Here is a 26,692-nt window from a genome sequence, read left to right as displayed (position 1 = left end):
AGGCCTCAAGGGGACTGGCGTGGCAGGGTTAACAGTTTCTTTCCTTCAAGAGAGATGTCATGCCACGCTGGAAAAATAAAACACTGCGCAATTGCAAAGGATGGCTTCCACAGTGTATTAGATACCACCACACTGCTACCCCTCTGTCAGCGGCATCAGAGTGACTGATGATTTATCAAAAGTCACTTTGACATTTCCAAATGAGATGTTTTGATAGAGGTGCCATTCAACTGGGCCAAAAAAGCCAGATAGAACCTGAATGTAAATGAGGAACATTTGTCACCTTTGTCTCACCTATTTAAAGTATTCTTGTCTGACAACAAGGCCTTCTCCAGGACAGCACTAGGAGGGAGGGAGGGAAGGAGAGACAGAGACAGAGAGAGAATGAACACTGGGAAATGAGCAGGTGGGAGGGAAGGGAAGAACAGTAGGAAGTTGGGGGCAGCAGAGGCCACGTGAGACTGGCTCTCAGTGACTCAGCAGAACGGAGCAGCAGCAAAAGTACAGGCCTGTGCTGTCCAGTATGGCAGCCCCTTGTGTGGCCGTTGAGCATTTGAAATGTTGCCAGTCCAAACTGAGATGTGCTGAATGTAAATGCATACCAGCTTGTAAAGATTTAATATGGAAAAAGAATGCAAAAATATCTCATTAATAAATTTGTTATACTGATTACATTTTGAAATAATATTCTGGGTTAAATAATTTACTAATTTCATGTGTTTCTTTTTTTTTTAATGTTAACTACTCAAATATTAAAATCACATATGTGGTTTGCATTATATTTCTACTGAACAGTGCTAGTATAGACTGTGGATCAGAAAGATGTAGGTTCACCTGTGGCTGTGGAAACGCGGTCCGCACCTTCGGATGTAGAGACACGGCCCGCATCTGCGGCGGTGGAAATGCGGCCGGCATCCGCAGCTGCAGAGACACAGGGGATCCCAGGATGAAACAGAGAACACAAAAGCCAGGAGGTGGGCTCATTCCCTGCGTCCCACAGCTGATCTCTCCCGCCAACAGGGAAGCATATCCAGCATTTGAGGCAATAACCTCAGTGAAACCTCCAGTTGGGCCCTAGGCCGGACAACGGACACAAACTCCATACCTGGGTCCCCCCCCCCTTCCAATCCTACCCCCGACCTTCCAGAGACTTAAACTGGCCCCTGAACTGAGGAGTAGTGTCAGATTACAGCGGAGCCTTAGTGCTCAGGCTCTGGGAAGACTGGAGTGCAGCTCTGACCCAGGGAGGAGGCTGGGAAGAGTGTGATTTTTGCTGGGCTAGGAGAGAAGAGACTCCTCCAGCCCCAGCCACCACCTTTTCTGGCCTGTGGGAAGAGTGTGACATGGCTGGGCTGGGAGAGAGAAGACCCCTCCATTCCCAGCCCCCACCCTTTCTGGCCTGCCCAGGGTGGGGCAATTACAACTGCGGAGGCACTCCCAGGGATCAGCAGTAGGTGGCAGATGCAGCTCTGGGCTTTTAGCAGCTCAGAAATCTCCCTCCCACATACACACACACACACACACACACACACACACACACACACACACACGAAAGAAGTGCCCTAAGACTCAGGAGAACTGGACACAGGGATGGTGGTGCTACTCTCAGTGCACATATGTGCAGGCAAGAGCAGAAACTGCACTGACTTTGTAGAAACTACCATCCAGACCACTCAGCCCCACACATCTAAATCTGCAGTCCCAATGTCACTCTAGGTACCAGGTGACCGACAAGAGTCACCTTTGGAGCACACGCAGAGGAGAAGAACGAAGTAGGGCAAGTCAAATATAAAGGACACATACTACATAAGATAATCCAGCAAGAACTAAGAACTCTAGGGGATCTACCTAATACATCAAAGCAAACACAGAGAGTCAGCCAGAATGGGGAAACAAAGAAACATGTCCCAAATAAAAGAACAGAAGAAACCTCCAGAAATGGAACCAAATGAAACAGAGGTAACCAACCTATCAGAGACAGAGTTCAGAACACTGATGATAAGAATGTTTAAGGAGCTTAGAGATGCCATAAAGAAGAATAGAGAAATCATAATGAACAACCAGTTAGAACTAAAGAACACAATTACCGAAATAAAGAACTCACTTGAAGGAATTAACAGCAGGTTAGATGAAGAGAGAATCGAATCAGCGACTTAGAAGACAAGTTAACAGAGATCACCCAAACAGAACAACAGAAAGAAACAAGAATAAAAAACAATGAAGATGGTTTGAGAGACCTCTGGGATAACATCAAACACAACAACATGCGCATCACAGGAATACCAGAAGGTGAAGAGAGGAAGCAAGGGATTGAGAACATATTTGAAGTAATAATATCCAAAAACTTCCCTAACCTGATGAAGGAAACCAACATACAAGCCCAGGAAGTGCAGAGAGTTCCAACCAGGATAAACCCAAACAGGTCCACACCAAGACACATTATAGTTAAAATGGCAAAGGTTAAAGACAAAGAGAGAATCCTAAAAGCAGCAAGAGAAAGACAGAGGGTTACATACAAGGGAACTCCCATAAGACTATCAAATGACTTTTCTACAGAAACATTGAAGGCCAGGAGGGAGTGGCAGGAGATACACAAAGTGATGGAAAACAAAGGCCTACAACCTAGATTGCTTTATCCAGCAAGGCTATCATTTAAAGTTGATGGAGAGATAAAGAGCTTCCCAGAAAAGAATAAGCTAAAGGAATTTATTACCACCAAGCCAGCATTGCAAGAAATACTAAAAGGACTTCTGTAAATAGAAGAAAGATGAAAACAATCTAACTACAAATTTTAAAAAAAATGTCAATAACTATGTACCTATCAATAATCACTTTAAATATAAATGGATTAAATGTTCCAATCAAAAGACATAAGGTGGCTGAATGGATAAGAAAGCAAGACCCTTGTATATGCTGTATACAAGAGACTCACCTCAGATCAAAAGACACACACAGGCTTAAAGTGAAGGTTGGAGTAAGATATTTCATGCAAAAGGAAATGAGAAAAAAGCTGTAGTTGCAATACTTGTATCTGACAAAATAGACTTTAAAATGAAGAACATATTAAAAGACAAAGATGGGCACTATATAATAATAAAGGGATCGATCTGACAAGAGGACATAACCCTAGTAAACATCTATGCACCCAACATAGGAGCACCTAAATATATAAAACAGATATTGACTGACATAAAGACAGAGATCAACAGTAACACTATCATAGTAGGGGACTTCAACACACCTCTGACAACAAGGGACAGGTCTTCCAGACAGAAAATCAATATGGAAACAACGGCCTTAAATGACACATTAGGCCACTTGGATTTAATCGATATTTTCAGAGCATTTTAGCCCAAAGCTGCAGAATACATGTTCTTCTCAAGCACACATGGAACATTTTCCAAGGTTAGGCCACAAAACAAGTCTTGATAAATTTAAGAAAATTGAAATCATACCAGTTGTCTTCTCTGACCACAGTGCTATGAAATTAGAAATGAACTACAGGAAAAAAACTGGAAGACACACCAATTCATGGAGGCTGAATAACATGTTACTAAATAATGAATGGGTCAACCAGGAGATCAAGGAAGAAATCAAAAGATGTCTCGAAACAAACGAAAATGAAAACACGATGACCCAAAATTTATGGGATGCCGCGAAAGCAGTCCTAAGAGGGAAATTCATAGCATTGCAGGCCTACCTAAAGAAACAAGAAACATCACTAATCAACAGTTTATCTTCACACTTAAGGGATCTGGAAAAAGAACAGCAAAATAAGCCCAAAGGGAGTACAAAGAAGGAGATAATAAAGATCAGAGCAGAAATAAGTGAAATAGAAACCAGAAAAACAATAGAAAAGATAAATGAATCCAAGAATTGGTTCTTAGAGAAGATAAACAAAATTGACAAACCTTTAGCCAGACTCATTAAAAAAGAGAGAGAGGGGACCCAAATTAATAAAATCAGAAATGAAAGAGGAGAAGTGACAACAGAAATACAAAAAATTTTAAGAAATCACTATGAGCAACTATATGCCAACGAATTTGACAATCTGGAAGAAATGGACAATTTTCTAGAGGCATACAACCTTCCAAGGCTAACTCAAGAAGAAACAAAAAACCTCAATAGACTGATTACCACCAGAGAAATTGAATCAGTAATCAACAATCTCCCAACAAACAAAAGCCCTGGATCAGATGGCTTTACAGGTGAATTTCACAAAACATTCAAAAAAGAATTATCATCTATTCTCCTCAAGCTCTTCCAAAAAATCCAGAAGGAGGGAAGACTCCCCAACCCTTTTTATGAAGCCGCTATCAGCCTGATCCCAAAATCAGACAAAGACACCACAAAAAAAGAAAACTACAGGCCGATTACTCTAATGAACATAGATGCAAAAATCCTCAACAAAATACTGGCGAACAGAATTCAGCAATACATTAAAAAGATCATACACCGTGATCAAGTGGGATTCATCCCTGGTATGCAAGGGTGGTTCAACATCCGCAAATCAATTAATGTGATACACCACATTAACAAAATGAAAAATAAAAATCACATGATCATATCAGTAGATGCAGAAAAAGTATTTGATAAAATCCAGCAGCCATTTATGATAAAACCCTTAAGAAAGTGGGAATAGAAGGATCATATCTCAACATAGTAAAGACCATATATGATAAACCCACAGCTAACAACATACTCAATGGAAAAAAGCTAAAACCATTCCCCTTAAGATCAGGAACAAGGCAAGGTTGCCCACTGTCTCCACTTCTATTCAACATAGTGCTGGAAGTTCTAGTCACAGCAATCAGACAAGAAAAAGACATAAAAGGCATCCAAATCTTAAAGGAGGAAGTAAAATTGTCATTATATGCAGATGACATGATACTATATATAGAGAACCCTAAGGACTCCACCAAGAAACTATTAGAGCTGATAGATGAATTTAGTAAAGTAGCAGGATACAAAATTAATATTCAGAAATCAGTTGCATTTGTATATACCAATAATAAAACATCAGAAGGAGAAATGAAAAAAACAATCCCATTTACAATTGCTCCAAAGACTATATAATACCTGGGAATAAATTTAACCAAAGAAGTAAAAGATCTGTACTCAGAAAATTATAAGACACTGAAGAAAGAAATGAAAGAAGATACAAATAGATGGATAGAGGACGTATCAGATATTAAACTGGTAAGAACAGATACTACACTTGATCTTAGCCAAAAGGCCGAGAAGCAATTGTATATGCTTACAGGAAGTGGAGTACAGCATTAGGAATAGAGACAGTGGAAATGTAATGGCTCTGTGCGATGTCAGAGGGATAGTGGATGGGGGGAGGGGGGTTCACACAGTGTGAGGGATATAAATGATAAACGTCTAAGTATTGCTTTGTCTTGTGCACCTGAAACTAATAAAATTATATATACAAAAAAAGACATGATGTCTAAATGTAATGTGGTATTCTGGATTGGACCCTGGAACTATAAAAGGACACTAAGGAAAAAAACTGAAGAAATCCAAATAAAGTCTATAGTTCAGTTAAAAGGAAAAAAAAAAAGATATGGGGTAGCTGATAGAATCAAAGACTAAACATCAAATCCTGAAAGGGTAGAGCTAGAGCATCTGTCCCTTTCTAGGATCTATCATTCAGGAATAATGCCCCACCTTGAATCACTCATCTTGAGATTCAAAGACTCAGGAAAGAATGTCTGGCTGGTCTAAGAAAACAGCTCCAATGTCTTTGTGGGGACTTTACATCTTCATTGAAATTCACCAGTATTATCTAAAGTGAGAGAGCTAACTCACAAGAAAGGAGCTAGGAAAAGAAAAAAAACTTTAGTATTTTCTCAATGTTCCTTCTTTTGACTAGAATGGTACCTTGAAACCTGAGGTTTATGTTGAGTAAATGCATACTTTTTCTTCTACATAGTTATGATCATTTTAAGTCATTAATGGTCTATGTTGCATCTGAGAACTTAAGAAAGTTCCCGCGTCAGTCTTGTGGTTATTGATTGTGTTTTCTGGTCCCCTCACCTTCCCCATTGTCCCCACATTTCCCTCCCATCTGGCGACCCTCGGTTTTTCCTCTATGTCTCTTGGACTGTTTCTGATTGGTTCGTTCATTTGTTCTTTTCTTTGGATTCCGCATGTGGGTGGGATGATGTGGTGTTTGTCTTTCTCTGTCTGACAGGGGTATATGAAACTCAATTTGGGGAATGTAATCAATAATGTTGTAAAGATTTTGTAGGGTATCCGATGGACACTTGTCTCATTAGGGAGACCACCTCAGGGATGCTGTAGATGCCTGATCACTGCACTGTACACCTGAAGCTGAAGCTGAACAATAATGAATGTCAACTACAAGTTTATATATATATATATATATATATATATATATATATATATATATATATATATATATGAAATGGAGTACAGCATTAGGAATAGAGACAGTAGGAATGTAGTTGCTGTATGTGATGTCTTAGGGGTAGTAGATGGGGGGAGGGCGGTTATCACTGTGTGAGGGCTATAAATGATAAATGTCTATTACATTGTTTTGTACACCGGAAACTAATAAAAAAAGAATATAGTTATGATATTGTGAAATAAATAATAAACCAGTATCTAATAAAACAAAACAAAACAAAAAAAAACAAATAGATGGAAACACATACCATGTTCATGGATAGGAAGAATTAATATAGTTAAAATGTCCATACTGCCTAAGACAATATACATAGTCGATGCAATTCCTATCAAACTACCGACATTTTTCACAGAAATAGAACATATAATCCTAAAATTTATATGGGACCATAAAAGACCCTGGATAACCTCAGCAATCTTGAGAAATAAGAACAAAGTGGGAGGTATAACAATACCTGACATCAAATTATACTACAAATCTACAGTAATCAAAACAGCATGGTACTGGCATAAAAACAGACACATAGATCAATGGAACAGAATAGAGTCCAGAAATAATTCCATGCCTATATGGCCATTTAATCTACAACAATGGAAGCAGGAATGTACGGTGGGGTAAAGACAGTCTATTCAATAAATGGTGCTGGGAGACCTGGACAGACACATGCAAAAAAATGAAGCTGGACCACCTCCTTACACCATATACAAAAATAAATTCAAAATGGCTTAAAGACTTAAATGTAAGATCTGAAACCATAAAATTCCTAGAAGAAAATACAGGAAGAAACTTCACAGACATTACCCGGAGTAAGATTTTTACTGATATATCCGCGCAAGGAAAGTAAGAGAAAAAATAAACATGTGGGATTACATCAAACTAAAAAGTTTTTTCACAGCAAAGGAAACCATCAATAAAACAAAAAGGGATCCTACTGAATGGGAAAAGATATTTGCCAATGATATATCTGATAAGGGGTTACTATCACAAATTTATAAAAAAACTCACTCAACTCAACTCCAAAAAAACAAACAACCCAATTGAAAAATGGGCAGAGGACATGAAGAGACATTTTTGTAAAAAGGACATACAGATGGCAAACAGACACATGAAGAAATGCTCAACCTCACTAACCATCAGAGAAATGCAAATAAAAACCACAATGAGATACCACCTCACCCCAGTCAAGATGGCTATCATCAATAAATCAACAAACAGCAAGTGCTGGCGTGGATGTGGAGAAAAGTGAACGCTTGTGCACTGTTGGTGGGACTGCAGATTGATGCAGCCACTATGGAAAACAGTATGGAGGTATCTCAAAAATCTGAAAATGGAACTACCTTATGATCCAGCAATTCCACTCCTAGGTATCTATCCGGAGATCCAAAACTCTAATTCAAAAATCTTTATGCACTCCTATGTTTATTGCAGCACTATACACAATAGCCAAGACATGGAAACAACCAAAATGCCCATTGGTAGATGACTGGATTAAGAAACTGTGGCACATTTATACAATGGAGTATTACGCAGCCATAAAGAAGAAAGAAAGCTTACCATTTGCAACAACATGCAAATACCATATGATTTCACTTATATGTGGAATCTAAAGAAAAGAATAAGTGAACGAACTAATCAGAAACAGTTTTGGAGACATAGAGGAAAACCTGAGGGTTGCTAGACGGGCAAGGGGTGGGGATAAGGGGGAAGGTGAGGAGATTAGAAAACAGTCGGTAACCACAAGATGGCCACGGGGTTTTGAAAATTAATTTGGGGAACGTAATCAATAATGTTGTAAAGATTTTGTAGGGTATCCGATGGACACTTGTCCCATTTGGGAGACCATCTCAGGGATGATGTAGAAACCTGATCACTGCACTGTACACCTGAAGCTGAATAATAATGAATGCCAACTATAATTTTATATGTATATGTATATATATATGTATGTATATACTAACAAGAAGTGGAGTTCAGCATTAGGAATAGAGACAGTGGAAATGGAATGGCTGTGTGCGATGTCAGAGGGATAGTGGATGGGGGAGGGGGGTTCACACAGTGTGAAGGATATAAATGATAAACGTCTAAGTATTGCTTTGTCTTGTGTACCTGAAACGAATGAAAAAATAAAAATAAAAATAAAAACAACTGAGGCAAAAAAAAAAAAGGATGTAGGTTCAAATCCCACCTCTACCACTTAGACAAGGACTATTGGTTGAGTCTCTTAACCTCTGTGAGACACCTCAATTTCCTCATCTTGTCAAATGTGAAAATATGGTATGTGTTCTTGTGAGGTTGCTGTGATGATTGAATACAAAGATACGTAGAAAACACTGGGTATGATACCAGCTACACGCATGATTAGGAAACATCAGCAGCCCCCCTCCTCCCTCTCCTTCCCCTCCTCCCCGGGAGCCGCGAGAGTGCTCTCCTGGCCTCATCACTAATTAGCTTCATGCTTAGCTTTGTTATCAGCCCTGTGAGAATTTGGGAAACTATTGCCCCTTTATAGACATCGGTTTTCTCAACTGTGAAATGAAGGGATTGGGTCAAATGACTTCTGAGACCCTCCAAAAACTATATGGCCCTTCATCTGAATTACCTAACCTTTGTGGGCCTCAGTTTCCTCATCTGAATCATGGCAAGTGTCAATAGTGGCCCGAAGGGGACATGATGAGTTTGTGCCTTATGGCAAAGACACCACTGTCCTCTGGGCTGGGCTCTGGAACCAGTGAGGGGCTGTGCTGAAGCCCTCGCACCATTAGTGTCTGAGGCCTGGGCTGTAAGCAGCTCAGTGAGGCCAGGCAAGGAACTCAGAAGTGCTTGATCTTCCAGTGCTTCTAGAGAGGGTGGAGGAGACTGTAAAACCTTTAGCCAGGAGCATCATAGCATTGACTAATCCCTGAGGAAATAAACATATTTCCTACAGAGCCTGTCCCTGTTCCCAGTTGCTGCTCCCAACAAGTCCCTCACCTCTCCTGAGGTTCCCACCTTCCCATGCCAGTGCAGTGGGGATGGAGGTCAGAATTATCAGGGGTATCAAGGAGGGAAGAGGGTGCTGACAACAACTTGAAGATCTAGGGTCAACTAGTCCTTGAGGCCTCTGACCAAGGCCAGGTGGGGGCTGATGGTAGAAAACCTCTGACTGAATGCCAAGGTCTCACACATCAGGACACAAGAGCTCTTGGCAGATACGGATCAAACGGGTGGTCCATACAAATCAGAGGGTGGTCCATGGAGCCCTTGAACCAGAACCAGCCAGCCGGGGCGACATTCATTACGAAGATTCCTGAACTCTATCCCAGACTTCCGGAATCTAACTCTCTGGAGGTGAGACCCAGGAGCTTGTGTGCCAAACACACCCTGGAGGTGGTCTCTGATAACCACTGATGGAGAGCCCAGGTGACGACCTGTCTAGTGACCGCCACCAGTCTGGCACCCATTTCTCCACTGAGTAGCCTTCATTTCTGCCAACCTCGTCAGCAGGCAGGCATGAGATGTTTGAGCAGATGGCATTATAAGGACAAGGGAAAGCTGGGGGTGACTGCACACCTCTTCTCACAGCCACCCAGCCCTATATGCAGAACGAGGTTTCCCAGGCCCTGAGGGAAATGGTCACACTGCATCAGTAGGTGTCATGATGAGAATGTCCTGTGATGAGGAGCCAGCTATACTGGAATGAATGGTTTCCTTAGTGAGAAGAGATGGGTACAAAACATGAGCTCTAAGCCCCTTGAGGGGAATGGGCACTGTCGGGGCTGTGGACCCAACCTCCCAACACCCTCCCTTTGGGTCAGGCCGAGGAAGGAGATGTGGCAACCCGTGGAGGCAGACATGGGTGTGGGGCAGCGTAGGGAGAGGAAGAACTCGGGGCAGGTGGCCCAGCCTAAGCCATCAAGACAAGACAGCAGTGGAGAAACCATACAAGGCTGTAACTGGTTGGGTGGGGTCAGGGGGTGGCGGGTGACAGACACTGGGAAAAATGCAAAGAGAAGGTTGGAGAGGAGCAGCTAATCGTGCCTTCTGTCAGGAGGTGGTGAAAGAGGGGCCTGGGCAGGACACAGATGCAGCTGTTCTTCTCCCACGGCTGCGCTCACGGTTGGATGAGTCTCAACTGCTGAATCCTGCACGGCAGACTTGGAAGGCTGAGAGAGGACCCAGTCCAGAGGCCCAGGAAGCTGAGCCTCCAAAAGGAGAAATCGCATCCTCCCTCATTCCCAGTTCATGTATTTTCTACCTCCCCACATGCTTCTGGTTAGTGCTTCCACCAAACTGAAGGATGGCATCTGAGGTGAGACGCAGTAGAGACAAACAGGGCATACCAACAAGAGCCTCCTGCACACAACTGCAGGTTTTATTCAAGGGGTCACATGGGGCACTCAGTGCTTATCCGCTGATTTGCAAACACCTTCACTTGCACAGCCTCATTATCACGCAGTCGGTCACCACCTTCTCCACTTTACAGATGAGGAACGAGAGGCTCAGGGGCTTCATGTTACCTGATGATGGTGGCAGGCCTGGACCCAGGCTGCTCCTGACACGATGGGAGCCTTTGCACCAGTCATGCTGTCTCCATGAGCATGTGAGGAGGCAGCACGTGGAGCTGGGATGAGGTCCTGCCAGAGTCACAAAATGCAGAAATAGAGGTACACGCCCCAAGGCGTAAAGCCAGGACAGGAACTCTGGATTCCCGGTTACAAACTTAACTCTCAAGCAGCAGTGACTCAGACGTGGGTGGGCTTAGGGTCGCTCCGCAGCTGGGGGCAGAAGCTGGGAGCCAGGGTCCGTTTCCTTACCTGTGGCTGCTCAGGATTTAGGGAGGTTCTCACTGAGGAGCCTCCGGGGGTGTGGGGACCCAGGGCTAAACAGCTCTGCATTTGGAAACCACTAGGCTGTGAGGTCCTTGAGGGCAGGGCTGGGTCTTATTTGTCTCTATATCCCAGCACCCTGCATGATTCCCAGTACACGGCTGTGACGGTGAACGAATGAGTGATGTGTGAATGAATGAATCAAACCAAACTAATCAGAAATAAGGCTAAGTGGAGCAAGGCATGTGGTAGAACATAGACTGGGACTCAGGATTTTGCCTTCTCCTCTCCTGTATCAGCGAGTATGCCAGGAATTGTGTTGGGTGTAAATCATGGGCAAGAGAGGACAGAAATGTCCAAGGCGAGAAGGGATAATTAAGCAATAATAAGGAAGCATACGGGTTGTGTGTTCCTGCTGAGCCGGGACCCGGGTTGACCCAAAGCAAGTCCCTGCCCTCTCTAGGCCTCAGTTTGTTTAGTAGGAATTGGTGGTAGACTAAATGATCTGAGGTCACTTCCCACACCGCCTCCCATGACTGGCAGGTGATGGGCACGCAGCCCTTCCCGGCATCAGAGAATTGTACGGGGGTGGGGAAGAGCAAGGCCAGGCAAAAGCACCCTGGCCCAAGGGAGGCAGACAGATGCTCCTGGAAGTTGGGTCCCCAGACACCGTGCAGCCAGAGGTAACTGGCTGTGACAGAAGAGCAAGCCAGTAGTCAATTTCATTCACTAAATCTCTGATTGCCTCGGAGCCCTGTAAATAGCAGGCCCCCGTGGGCCTGAGGCGCTCTCTGCTTCCCGCCCTCTTGCTGGCACCTGCTTTACTCTGTCCAGCCAAGCCCTGTGCCAGCCTGAAAACGTCCCTCAGCCTCTGGGGCAAGGTGGGCAGCAGAGGGTTACATGTCCCCTGGCAGGTGAGGGCCCAGGCCATAGGGCAGTGGGAGGAGGGAGCCAGAATCACTTACTCCTCATTAGTCCAAATTAAAATCAGGAGTGAGATGACAATTACAATTTGCAGTGGGCTAATTGTTTTCCCTCAGAAGCTGATCGTTTTGCAGATTGGGGAAATTAATTGTTTCAAGTCCCAGGTGGATTAGCTTTGAACCTAGCTGCAGCAAAGCAGTCTCTGCCTCCTCCATCTCTTCACCACCCGTCAGGCCAGCCACTCAGCCTCAGGCTTCTGCTCTTCCAGATCCTCAGGCAAGGAGACACTGAGGGTCTGGGGGTCCTGGGTGGGAGAAGGGGAGAGCACTGGCAGAGAGGCAGGGCTGGAAAGCAGCGGGTCAGAAGGTGCAGCTGCCAGGAGGGGGTGCTATTGCCTGTAGGTGTCCCTGCCTAACCACCTGTCCTCTGCCCAGCTGAGGGGTGGGGTCTGGGAAGCTTCTTTGGACCTGCCAGAAGTTCCTATTTCCACCAAACATCTGACAGTCATTGTAACATTCATTCATTCATTCATTCAACAAACACTAATGACCTACTATGTGCCAACCACTGTTTAAGGAGGGACCCTGCATTGAACAATACAGACACCATCCCTTCTCTCATGGAACTTATGGGGGGGGGGGATGGACAATAAGTGGAGAATAAACGTGTAAGTAGGTAAGACATCAGATGGTGACAAGGGCTCAGAACATGGTAAGCAGAATGGCCCTCAAAGACGTCCCTACCCTAGTCCCTGGAACCTGTTAAATCTGTGACCTTATGTGGCAAAAGGGACAGTGCAGATGTAACTAAGGTTATGGACATTAAGATTAGGGTGAGTCTCACCTGGGGGGGACAAATCTAATCAAATCTAAGTCCTTAAAAGCAGAGAACTTTCTCCGGTCAGAAGCAGAAGAGGGATCCAAGCATGCGAGGACTTGATATCCTGTTACTGGTCCTGAGACATAGGGGGTTATGCACTAGGTGTGAAGAGAGGCATCTGGAGTTGACAGCCAGTAAGCAAATGGTGACCTCAATCCTACAACAGCAAGGAGCGGCACCCCACCAGCCACCTAAAGGAGCTAGAACTTCCAAAGCTGACACCTTGATTTTGGCCTTTTGAAACCTGGAGCAGAGAAGAGAGCCAACCTAGATGGACTTCTGACCCACTGAGCTGTGAGACAGCAAATGTGTGCTGCTCCAAGCTGCTACATTTGTGCTTAATTTGTTACGGCAGCAATAGAAACCTAATTCAGGAATGAAACAGGGGGACAGGATAGAGTGACTTGGTGCTGGTTTGCTCTGGGTGCTCAGGTAAGGCCTCTGAGGAGGGGACATTGGGACTGAGACTGGAAAGATGAGGCAGAGCAGGGTGACCAATTCGTCCCCATTTCCTAGCTTGAGCACATCAATTCTGAGTGCCCCCCAAGCGCCTCAGTCCCAGGCAAACCAAGTGGTTGTTACTATAAAGTAGAGGGAACAGCCAGGGCAAAGGCCCAGAAGTGGGGGCTTTCAGGGGAGATACTACAAACAGCATCATGAGGGAAGTGCTGTCAGATACAGGAGCAGGTGACAGGGCTGCTGGGGCATCTTGCTCAAAAAACTCTTTAGAATGGGGACCACGCGATTCTAGCTAAGGTGTGGAGGTTAGGTAAGAACTCCTTTCCAGAACCTTCTAGACTCCCCCTCCTCCCAGCTGTGTGCTTAACAATGACCGTTGCCTTCCCAGTCCCACCCCAGGGCTACTTCCTGTCTCCCCTACTCTGCCTTCCTTCCCCAGCTGGTCTCTGTCAGGGCCCAGGTGTCTCCACGGTGCCTGGGTACCAGGTGCGGTGCTGCTTCCTCAGTAGGATGTTGGTGCCTGCCAGCAGCACACAGCAGGGGGAATTATTCAAGGCATCTTTAATTAGTGAAACAATAGGAGGCTGGGAAGGAGGGAAGACAGGTTATGGCTGGCTTCCCACCCTGTCAAAATGTCGCCTCTGAGCCTGAAGAATGCCTGAGAGACAGGACAGAGGAAAAGCAGAGATGGACAATGGGCCCCTCATACCCTCTGCTCCCCCCTCCCAACAGCTGCTCCACCTTTACATGAACCCACCCCTCCCTGCTCAGTTCAGCTGGTTACCTCCAGACTGAGACAGGCAGGAAGCAGCTGTTTAGGCCCGAAGCAAGGAGCCCAAGTTGTGTAGTGGGAGAGCAAAGAAGGACCTGAGTTAATATTTTGGCTCTTTGTCTCATTAGCTATTAGCTGTGTGATGTCTGGCAAGTTAATTGCTCTGGGTCTCAGTTTTCTCTTCTGTACAATTAGAGTAATAATACCTACTTTGCAGGGTGGTTGTTGTAAAGATTAGAGATGTCAAAAAGTGCCCCACGTGGAGTAGGTACCGGATAAATGGTATAGCTATTTCGATTATGACTGCAGAACTTCCCATCCCAAATCCCAGCCCCCTTAATCCAATGTTTCTCAAATCAGAGTGTGCCCAGGAATCACCTACAACACTCGTTAACATGCAAAAACCCGCCCCACTCCCCTCATCCCTATTCTGCAGGTCTGGGAGAGGAACTAGCTCCCAAGGAGGTGGTTCTGAGCTGCGTAATAAGTGAGCTGTCTCCACACTTATTGTCCACACAGGCCAGTGTCTGCCTCCTGGGAAAGAAAGAGCTGGCTGGAGGCTGTCCCACACCTGTTCCCATTTCAGAAGCTGCCTCCACAGATGGAAAGAGCTGTCTGAGAGGTGACACCTTCCCCCACCTTCTACCCTGACTTGGGGGTCTGTGCCTTGGGCAACCTCCACACCTAAGCAAGGAGAGCTGGTCCTCAGCCTCCTGGGAAGTTGTGGATGCTCAGAAGGTCAGAGCTGGTAGGCACCTGTGCAGCCACCTCAGTTTGCTTCCTCATTTTTTTCAATGGAAGAAACTGAGGCCCAGAGCAGGGGAATGACTTGTGTAAAGGCACACACTGCCGCTCTGGGCTTCTGACTGATATGCAACGTGAGAGTTCTTGGCTCCATGACTGCTAGTCTCTCTCAACTCTAAAGCTCTATGTTTGGGAGATTATTTACTCCAGGAGTCGGCTCCACTGGTCCCAGGTGAGGCAACCCTGAGGGACTTCCAAGGCTGACTGACTTCCTAGATGACTAATTGACCTGATTTCCTGACCAGGAGGTTGGCAAAACCTTTATCACATCCCTACTCCAGGTCTTAGTCAGTTTATTGTCTACATTTGGTGGAAGTTTCTCCTTTTCCCTCTTTTTCTTTTTTCCTCCTCCTTTTCTCTTTCTCTCTATACATTCATTGAAGCATTGACTCCCTACCTGCTGTCTGCCAGGAACTGGGGAGACACAAGGTGAACAAGACCAGATGTCCTGAGGAAGCTCTAAGCTCAGCTTAGCAGGGCAGACAGACGCTCACAGGTCTGATGTGGCCCCAGGGGCTGTGAGATGTGTCCTGGGCACCAGCCATGTAGGATAATGTAAGTTAGAACAGCCCAGTGGCCCTCAGAGTGTCCCATCTTTCCTCTGTACCTCTCTCCTGCCTCTGGCTATCTGCTGACAAATACACAGCAATTTAGGTACGATACACCACTATTATTGAAGTTAGAAGATATGGAAAAATATATGGAGAAAATTTAAACAATTTCCTTTTCCACTTCCTAATGCTAACCACTGTTATTTTGGTGCATATCTGTCATGCAGGGTGTCATGCGGGGTCTCAGCTCCCACTCCCCACATAAGAACGCAGGACATGGTCAGGCCAAAAAGGAACACCCACGGAGCCATAGGTAGGGGAGTCAACCATTATAGTCTCGCTGGTGGCTGGGTTGGAGACACAGGAAGCAGGAGCCACACGATCCGCAATCCACACTCCGCCAATCAACCTCACTTGCTAGCTGCAATCCACCGTGCTAACTGTAATCCACCGTGCTAACTGCAATCCGCTCTTGCTAGCTCAGCGACCATCTTCTTGCTAGCCCCCAGTTGCTGCTAGCATAGCCATGGCAGTTATATTAGTGGCCAGTGGCTCACTGTTTACAGCTGATGGCCAACTAGCCACAGCTGATGGCCATCCAATCACAGTTGATGGCCATTTACTACCTGAGCCAGCACTTTTCCACGTGAGGCCGAGAGCCTGGAAACTGCACTCCTGGCTCTGTCCCCACAATATCTTTTCAGGCTTTTTCCTATGGTGGTAAATAATCTTACTATTCGTCTCTCTCCCTGGGTTTCATGTCATTTTTCTTGTTTTGGTGGAGCACATCCTTAAGTTACTTTTGAAAAAGAGGGAAGTTTCTTGAAAATTTACATGTTTGACAATATCTTTATTTGATCTCCATAATTAATTGATATATTGACCGGAAATATAATTTCAGATTGAAAATAACTTCCCCTCATATGTTTGAGGGCATTTTTCCATTACTTACAGTACTTGCTTCTAAGGTTCTGTTGAGAAGTCTGCTGCTATCTTAAAACCTGTCTTTTTCTTTCCAGATACTTGCAGACTCTTCACTTTATTCCTGACATTGTATCTTTGTGAGGAGCCTTCTTCATTAATTGTGCTGGGCACCTAGTGGATTCTTGCAATCTGGAAAGTGATCATTTTCATTTGAGGAAACAGAATATAGTTTCAATTTCTAACAGCTCATTCTAGTTCTCTGCATTTTCCTTAAAAAACAAAAATCACCTAAATGTCCATCAACTTGATAAATGGATAAATAAAATGTGAAAAAGCCATACAATGCAATATTATCCAGCCATAAAAAAGAAGAAAGTACTGAAACATGCTACAACATGGATGAATCTTGAAAACATCATGCAAAGTGAAAGACGCCAGACACAAAGGCCATGTATTATATGATTCCATTTATATGAAAACATCCAGGACAGGCAAATCCATAAAGACAGAAAGCAGATTAGTGGTTGCTAGGGTCTGGGGGCAGAAAGAATTGAGGAAGAGTGACAGCTATGGGTCTGTGGTTCCATTTTGGGATGAGGAAAAGTTTTAGAATTAGTGCATAAGGTTGTACAACCTTCTGAGTATATGAAAAAAATCACTAAATTGTATACTTTAAAAGGATGATTTTTATGGTATGCGAATTATATCTCAGTTTTTTAAAAAAGTCCACTTGTTCTTGTTCTGTGGGCATGAAACCCTCCCTTAAGTCTCAGAGAATGTCAGTTGTGGTGGTGGTGGCAGTGGTTTTATGTTTTCTTTTACTCCCTGCATAATGTTTGCTTTCTTCAAGTGGTTTTTTGTTTATTTTGGCATACACTTTTTTTTTTTTTAAACATTGGACGCTTTCCTTAAAAATCTAGTAATCCTTGGCTGATGGCTCATATTCTTGAGGTAAGGCATTTAAAAGCTGACTGGAAGCTCTGTGCATGCACAGAGCTTGCTGACTGGTGGTGGGTCTCACCATGGACGGTTTCAGTGAAGTCTCCCAAATGTCACCACTTGCTCAGTTACCAACATTCCTAGAGCCAATAGGAGGAAAAGGGCAGGGAGCTTCTCCATTTGGCTTGCAAAGTTTCAGCAAATCCCTGTTTTTCAATATATTGCCTCGTCTCCGCCCATGTCCCCAAGTGAGGGCTTTTGGGTTCAGTCTCTCTGGCGAATAAAGTTCTCTCCACGATGCTGTTTAGGTAGAGCAGGGATAGTTCTATGGTGAAATGGGGTAAGGAATCACTCTGTGGTGTCACTGTCCTGATTTGCGCCCTGCTCCATACCCTGTCTTCAGACAGCACCAATTTCTGAGCCTTCTGTGATTCTATGGCCCATTTCTCATTGGCTTCTTCTTTGGGGTTCTCTAGGTTTTTCTTTCTCTTATCAAGTCAAGTCAGTCAGCTTCTCACCTTCCCAAACTGTTTAGACATCACTGATTTGCTCTGGGCTCCTCTCCGTACCCTTGTGGGCTGGTGCCGATTTTATTCCTTTCTTCTTGTTTTAGTGTGGCAGCACAGAGAAACATGGATGTGTTTAGTCAAAGTCCCTCTTCGCTGTATGTCATTTGAGAAGCAGCATACACTTGGTATTCTCAGGCTTATCACAAAGTGGCATCTTGTAACTACCAACCCGGATGTGACACGAAACAGTGCTGGCTTGCTGTGAGTGACGCAGGGAACGCTCCTGGCAGGCTGGGAGCTGGGTGTCTGCCCTCACTAGCCTTCATTACATTTCTCAGTCATACTTTACTGCCTTTTATGGGGAAAATTACATGGTAGTCTCTATTCCACGAATCCATGAAGGGCTGTGATGTATCCCTTGAGAATGTCAAGGGTCTAGTGTACCTCTGTCGCTATGGAAACTAGTTCCCTGGTGACAGTCAGGCTTAATGACATCCACAATGGCGTGATGCACATGGATTCTAGTGCTGGTAATGGGCAGAGAGCAGTCCCTGGGGAGAGGGCCACACTCACCCTGACGAGTAGCTATATCCTCCAAGACGTCTCCTGGGCCTTGTCTCCCGCTGAGTACCCATCATGGGGCCCGTCTTGGAGGACTTCAGCTGGGAGAATGAGGAGGGAGAGGGTGAGCCTCGCCGGCCCACCAAGAACTGGGATCAGTCAAGTGTCCCTGGAATTGCTTCCAAAGCCACCTCCCAGGACTTCAGCTTCATGACCACCCAAGCGAGGGGGAGTCGGCTCAGAGCTCCCTCAGCGGTCAGCCGTCCACAACCAACTCTCAGAGTGTGTGTGGAAGGAGAACGTACATAGTTCAAAAGTCACTGGTGCTTGGCTTTGAAACGCATTACTACTTTTTGTCCCTGGCATATTTACTATGCAAACGCATTAATACATGTCAAGGATTTAAAACAGCCTGGCTCATGGTAAGTGCTTTATAAATGTTTGCTATTACAAGTTGTATTTAGCTTGGGTCCATATGAAAACAAATTTGCATTCCCTGCCTCTCTGCCACTCTCTCAACTCAGAAAATGGATAAGCTAGAGACCCAGGGATGGAGAACTCCTGGGTCGTCAACTCCTCTTTTTACAAGGAATAAACCACCATCCAAAATATTTTGCTTATTGGTTCACCCCATTCACTGGACTGGTGAATTCACTGCCTGTCAGCCCCACTCCTGGATACTTCACCAAGAACCCACTGGCTGTTTATAAAGCCATTTGTGAGCTCTCTCCCCAGGCTGTGCTCATGGCTGCCCCTCCCTGGCCCAGGGGTAAGAGGCTGGCCCAGCTCTCCTCCTCCCAGGTCCCTCCTCCCTGCTTTGTGCCTGCCCCTCCAGCACATGCCTGGTCTTGATAGGGTGCTCGCTCCTCCTTCCCAGCCATGTATGCTCTCTTTTCCCTTCCGGCTGCTCCTTCTGCCTTTTACAGATGTATCTCCATCTCTCCTTGCCTTTTCTGTCAGAACCACCATCTTCTCACTTTTCCTCTTTTCTTCCCTTAAGGGAGCCCCTTAAGGGCAGGTCTTGTCTGTCTTTACAGTCTGAACACATCACACAGAGCTTGGCGCACAGTAAATGGTTGAAATATCTTTTTTTTTCTTTTTTTGGGATGACAGAATCGTCTTTCTGTATTGCCTCATTTCTGTATCTGCTTTGTGTCCTTTGCCTGTCCCCTCAGATACACACACATACCCTCACACCCTCGCTAGTTTCCCCTCCAAGCTTCTGGGGTGGCTCCTCTGCCTGGCTGGGATGAAGGAGGGGGTGTTTCCAGTTGTGGGAAAGCCTTTCTGACCTCAGCTGCAGGAAAGGCCTAAATGGGTTGCCCAGCTCAGCATGTCAGGACTGATACCTGCTGATGAGGAGCAGGCTTGTTCCGTGCAATTTCCAACTCATTTGTCTTTTCATTTGTAGCTTAAATTGGCCAATTTCATCTGGAATGTGCTTGGACTCTCTGGCAATCCACACATAACAAATGAATGTCCCTAGTAGCTATGACAGAGAGTCAGACAGGGGAATGGGCCCAGATCTCCCACGGCAGCACAGTGATGGTCCTGACCTTCTAGAAGCACGAATGCTTGAAGGATGGTGACCAGGCCTGAGAAGGGAGGGCAGAGAGGAACCTGCAAGGAGAGAGCCCTGGAAATATCTGTTTTTTCTTTCTTATATTTGCTCCTATCCCTCTCTACCTGCCTTGAGGGAGAAGGTCAAGTGCAAGGAATGGAAGATAGTTCTTAGGGCTTTGAAGACTAGGCAGCACTGACATACTGTTGAGTGAAAGAAGCCAAAAACTCCAATCATATAAAACTTAAAACAGGCAAAACTAATCCATGTTGCTAGGATTCTGCACAGTGGTTACCTCTGCAGGTGTTATTGAGGGTGAGGGTGCATGACAGAGCCTTAGCGGCCTGGAGGTTCTATATCTTGATCTGGGCTGTGGTAACATGGAGGCATTTTACACCTGGGAATAAATTCATCAAGTCGCACACTTAGAATCAGTGTGCTTCACTGTATGAGATCTACCTCAATAAAAATGAGAGAGAAGTCACACCAAAAATCTCATCCAAACTTTACTATGCATGAGATTCACACTGGAGCTGATTTGAAATGGAGATTTCTGGACGCCCACCCTGGAATCTATTTAGTTGGTCTGGAGTGCTGTCTGAGAACCTGCATGGGTAACACCCCCCTCCTCCCCAAGGGTGGTCACAGACCAGACAAGACCACATGGGGGTATGGATGTCTGCCCAGTCAAATGGCCTAAGTGCCATCCTGCTGGGAGCCATGAAGGACAGCTGGGTGGTTAAGGGCCCCCAGGTGCCGTTGGCAGGGAGGGTTAGAGTTTGGCCACGCTGTGGCACAGAGGAAGCACTGTCAGAGAGCCCAAGTTGTGGTGGGCACCGAGGGGCTAATTAGGGTCGGGACAGGGAGTGGGCCCCTCACCAGGGAAGAGAATTGCTCCGAGCAAGGAGCCCTCTTGTCCTGAGCTCCCTTTGCCAGAATGGATGGCTGGGCACACATAGGGAGTGGTCTGCTGGTCCCCAGCAGAAGTGGATGTCACAGAATGGCCTAATGGCTCCACAATGACCGGGTTTGGTCAGTTGTACGTTCCCCCGCAAGCACCAGAAAGAAGGAACCCAAGACTGAAGACACATGGCTGTAAAGAGGAGACTCTGGGGAGGGCGTAGGCAAGACAGCATTTCCATAGATAAATGCCAAGACAGACTGAACTTCAGCTCAGAGAATGAGTCTGAAAATGTGTGCAGATGAGGTCTTCTGAGCCATCCTTGACTGGAAGGCCTGGGAGAACTGAGGTATAGGGACGGGGAGCTTGACTCAGGGCATGAGGAAAGGGAAGTGAGCAACACACCTACCATACGCCAGACCCTTAAAAAAACTGTCATTGACCCTCACAATCATGCTCTGACATGGCTCACTTATGTGTACTTCACAGATGATGAAACCAAGACTAAGAGACGTTCACCAACTTGTCCAAGGCCACAAACCTACAAACAGTTGGAATTTGAACTCATGGCCATAGGATTCAAGCCCCACAATCTTTCCATAATTCCTGCTACCTCTCCCTCTCAACCTCTAACAGTGATCGAACATTGAAGAATTTGCAAAACGCTTCCTCACACATTATCTTATTTAATTTTCACAAATACCTTGTGTTAGGCAGGTATGAGTCCCATTTTAAGGATGAATAATTGACCTTCAGGTAAAGAATAACCTGTCTAAGATCAAATAGCTGGTAAGTGCCTGGGAACTGGGCCTTAAACACAAGTCATATGGCTCTAAATTTGTCACAATCCCTTGCCTGGACACCAAGAAACATAATCCAGCCCTGTCATAAGTCTTGGAGAATCTGGGAACACCACTGCTTAGAGCACAGCTTGGTTTCATGATGACTGGACACCGGTTTTCCTAACTCCTTTAGGGACTGAGATGGAAAAATGGTCTCATCGGGGACATGAAAGCCCAGAAAGCTTGGTGAGTGTCTCAATTATACAGGACACTGAGGACGGAGCTGAGATTAGAACCCACGTTTCCTCCAATGGATAATTATCAGAGGCCTTCTGGAAAATTTCTTCCATCTCGTGTTCTCTGCCTCAGGGCCCCTTCCCTCCATTCTTCATTTGGACCATGAACTGACAAAGGTGAGAAGGAAACATCAACAAATGCTGGGAGGGGGCTGGGGTGGGGCAGAGCAGCAGTCGCTGGGGGTTTTCATAGTTCCTCTGCCAAAGCGCATCTGGAAGCATCAGCTCATGGATCTGGGCATGTCAGCCAGGGACAGGCAGGCACAGGGACTGATCACTTCCCTGACACTACCTATAAGGGATTTCCCAGGTCTTCTCCCTGGTTTACCTGGCCATTAGGAAGTCAACACGTGACATGTGAGGAATATGCTGGTGAGGAAACTGTGTTCTGGGGTGACCTGCCAGTATCTGGACTGCTCTGATATGTCACGTCTTTCAACAGCAGCTATCTTGGACCCTCCATTTGGCTTGTGTATACAGTTGGGGATTATTCGCGTGGCAGCTTCTCCCCAGCAAAAATTCTTTGCTCTCCTGGTTTCTCTTCACTGACTAATGTACTCTGGGAAATGCAACCAGTGCTCTCCAAGTCAGCCCTAATTAGCCCAGCAAGTCGGCGGCTCTGAGTCATCACAGGACATTGCAAGCTCAGGGGCAAACGCTGTTTGGACTATCGTGCGAGCTGTTTGTTGTGTCTGTTTGTGTTTCCTTGGTTTATCCATTCTCTGCTCCCTGCCTTCCATCATCTCTCTAATGGAGAGGCAGGGCGCAGTCTCCCACAGGCCGGCATTCATCTTCCCAGCCTGACCTGCTTGCAGCCTATTAAGCTGCTGTTGCAAGATCGAGGAGGGGAGAATAATGAAAACAGTGCAGAGAGCAGAGGAGGGCAAATGGGAGTCTCTTAGAATCCGATCCATTGATAAGTCAGGCCGAGAAGAAATGGCCTCAAGCTTTGGAAAGTGGAGAGCTTCTCAGACAGCAAGGCCAGGTGAATGGACCTCCTTACTGGGTGGTTCACAGGAAGAGGCCTGGCTAGGAGGATCTCTGCAGAAGGCTGGGCAGCCTAGGAGCCCAGGCAAAGGTTACTAAGGTCATTACTTCCCTTGTCTCAATGAAAAAAATTAGCAATTCTCCGTCCCCTCCTCTGCGCCTCTCCTCCCAAAGTATTGCAGGGAGGAAAAAGAAAACCAAAACAGAAGCCTGCAGTCCAGCCCTGTTATAGATTCGTGATTCCAGCTTCACGCAGCCCTCTCTGCTGACCCTTTCATTCCTCTCTCCCTGCTGCCCTGGCACACACTGCTTCTCACTGAGCCTGTACCTGACCTCAGGACAGATGTCCTTGCTGACCTCACGGGGCTGGTGGGATGGACAGGCGTGACCTCCTTTGCCCTCCGTCAGAGTGCCTCTCTCCCCACCCCTCTGCCCCGCTGCCCATTTTCTTCTTTCCCTCTGACTTAAGGAAAGAGGTTTCTTCTTTTTAAAAACCACCCTCATCCCTCCCCACCTCCTCAGGAAACTCAGTCCTTTACTTACTCTCTCTCCACCTTTAAAAACAAAAGAAATGCAACTTTAGTCTGTTATTTCCTTTAAACACAGACCCTACTTGCTTATATCCCTTTGAGTTGCTTTTCAATATCACAGCGCTTCTGATCCAGCAGCATTTTCTCAGCTTTCAGCCTCTGGAAGCTTTTGACTGAAAGCCAAAAACCCTGCATCTTGCAACTCTCGCCCTGTCTCTGGGCGTCCCTGTGCTCCCCTTCCCTCTGAGATCAGCCTCTCGTGTTCTCAATGCAGTTTCTTGTCACGTTGGCAGCTCCACCCTGTGACCATCTCACACTGTCATCTTTTCTCCCATCAATTCCCGTGAGTACCAAACTTCCACTTGGGTCCTTAGAATACTGGTCCTAAATCAGACTAGGAACACCCTCCACCCCAGCATTGGCCCTGCGTCCTAACTGGCCCATTGTCCCAATCGTCCATGTGCTCTCCCCAACTACTTGTTCCATTCTATTTAGGGAGATAATCCGTGAGCTCTTCCTTTGAAGTGCCCGTGACAACAGAGTGATGGTGTACTCCCAGGGGTCCGAGAACACAACCCCAGACGCCTGCCGGAAGTTCACAATGACGCTGAAGCCTTGTTTTAAACTTCCCTGTAAACGTGGTACTTAATCCTGTTTGCTTTCCTCTAACAGTCGCTCCCTGAGTCTCTGAGTCAATGCGGTACCACTGCTGAGACCTGTTCCGCAGCCTCCAGCTGAGTCTCACCCCCTCGGAACACTTTCTCCAATCTCTCTCTTCTACCAGCTACCCCTGGCTTTAGAGCTTGGACAATTTACTCTGGCATTTAATTATTAACACGTTGCGTACTGCGGGGTTTAAATCACTCATACCCCTCTGTTCCGGCAGGTTTTTAAAAGAAACTACTTTAAAATGCACTCTTCTCTTTAAAGCGTAAATGCTTCTATGTCATTTATTATTTTTCTATGGAATTTTTTAGGATTTACTCACCTATAATGTTAGTAATCCCTCCTGGTGTGATACTGCAGAAAGCAGCTTCCCTTGTTATTAACGAATCACAAATAATTCAATAAAATGTGCAAAGTAAAAAGAGTCAACAGTAAAAACGAGAATTTTCGTTATCCGTCCTTAACGCATGGCTCAGAAAAAAACGAAGATTCTCGTGATCCATATGCAACGTGTTAATTGCTTTAGGGTGGGTTAATACATTAGCAGTTCCCTGACAGCAGGGCCCACAGTCTCACAGTTTTTATCTGTCCCTCCAATCTGTGGCCCTTGGTAAGGCATTGATTTGGACTAAAACCACAGGTTCCCGTTGAGGCCATGAGACATGTTTCTAAAAACCCTCTGTGAAAGTCCCACCCTGGAGACCCCACTTACTCCAATGTGTCGCTTGTGGCTGGGATTGCCTCTCTTGTTACCTCACCTCTCTAGACAGAGGGATGGCAGAGGTGCTCAAGCAAGCCCATCTCCTGGGCACTGTGCCCAAGATTGAGACAAGTCCAACTTGTGGTTCCTTTCCAATCACTTAATTGCGTTTGGCTCTCCACACCTGAGGCTGAGGACTTCTAGCCGCTCCACAAATCCTCCTTAATTAAACCTCCTGAGGCCCCTGCCGAGTGGCAATAACTCTGCTCCTCTTTTATAGGTAAAAGTGCCCTGGTGGACTTTCCAGCTTGGAATGGGCACTTGCAGGACCCAACCCATTATTTCTGCAGACTGCACCAGCACAGCCTGGACCTGTGAATAGCTGGGAGTGTGGTGGTGGCAGAAGCAGGAGCTGAAAGGGCTCCTCTGCAGTGTGCTAAAGTGAGCAACCTGCAAATTAGATGCAAGATACTGTGCAAACATGGCACGTATTAATTTGGAACCATTAGCTTTGGGTATTTTAGGCAATAAAATGTCAGCCCTGTATGTGATCATATTTATTGCCCCAATTGCCCTTTTCTGATATTCCAAGTAAAACTGAAGGTGCAGTTATGGAAGATATTTAAAGGGATATATTCCTCTCTTGTGACTGTTAAGGCACAGGGGTAAGCTGGACATGACTGCTACCTAGGTAAACGTAGATGTTATTTCATCCCCATCCTTACTGGCAAACATTTGCTGAGCCCGTGCTCTGTGTGAACACCGTGCTGGGCGCTAAGAGAAGAACACGAAGGCCTTCATTCCGCTGAGCTCCGTGCAATAAATATCTATTAGGTGCCTATTACTAAACATTTATTAAGTACCACGTACTAGTTGTGTGACCCCAGGCCAGTCAGTTTTCTCACTTGTAAAACGGGGTCTTGCAGGTGTTCTTCAGACTGTGGCAAATCCCTATCACAGAACAGCCTTCAGCAACAAAGAGGAGCAGACTATTGAGATGAACAGCTTAGATGAACCTCAAGGAAATTATGCTGATGAAAAAAGAGCCAGCAGAAAAACATTATAGACTGTATGATTCAATTTATATAACATTTGCCACAGGTTAGGGATGGGGGTGTGTGACTATAAACATCAGCACAACTGTTGGTGGGATTGCAGATTGGTGCAGTCACTATGGGAAACAGTACGGAGGTGTCTCAAAAATCTGAAAATGGAACTACCTTATGACCCAGCAATTCCACTCCTAGGTATCTATCCAGAGAAATCCAAAACTCTAATTCAAAAAACTTTATGCACCCCTATGTTTATTGCAGCACTATACACAATAGCCAACACATGGAAACAACCAAAATGTCCATCGGTAGAGACTGGATTAAGAAACTGTGGTACATTTATACAATGGAGTATTATGCAGCCATAAAAAATGAAATAAATCTTACCATTTGCAACAACATGGATGGACCTAGAGAACATTATGTTAAGTGAAATAAGTCAGACAGAGAAAGACAAATACCATATGATCTCAGTTATATGTGGAATCTAAAGAAAAGAATAAGTGAATGAACTAATCAGAAACAGTTTTGGAGACATAGAGGAAAAACTGAGGGTTGCTAGATGGGGGGGTGGAGATAAAGGGAAAGGTGAGGGGATTAGAAAGCACAGTCAGTAACCACAAGATGGCCACGGGGTTACAAAAGTCAATTTGG

At 45.5% G+C, this 26,692-nt stretch overlaps 1 protein-coding gene and 1 pseudogene across 5 annotated transcripts in view; both read right to left on the bottom strand.

The window, feature by feature from the left end:
• LRRN2 (leucine rich repeat neuronal 2) overlaps window positions 1–26,692 on the bottom strand; it is a 70,593-nt gene that overhangs the window by 25,854 nt on the left and 18,047 nt on the right. For 2 of the 5 annotated variants that reach the window (XM_074321991.1, XM_074321990.1), the window contains exons 2-3: window positions 16,583–16,743; window positions 835–921 (exon numbers count right to left, since the gene is read on the bottom strand). The exons of 1 other annotated variant lie outside the window; for it this stretch is intronic. The gene's annotated coding sequence lies outside the window, so the exon portion shown is untranslated. The remainder of the gene's footprint in view (window positions 1–834; window positions 922–16,582; window positions 16,744–26,692) is intronic. 2 more of the 5 variants (XM_019711388.2, XM_019711389.2) reach the window with 1 other exon arrangement.
• On the bottom strand, window positions 5,144–5,248 carry LOC141569401 (U2 spliceosomal RNA; annotated as a pseudogene).

This window comes from Rhinolophus sinicus, linkage group LG17 (assembly GCF_036562045.2).
Source record: "Rhinolophus sinicus isolate RSC01 linkage group LG17, ASM3656204v1, whole genome shotgun sequence".
Lineage (NCBI taxonomy): Eukaryota > Metazoa > Chordata > Mammalia > Chiroptera > Rhinolophidae > Rhinolophus > Rhinolophus sinicus.
Note: the sequence above shows the minus strand (reverse complement) of the source record. Positions and strands in the feature narration are given on the sequence as shown.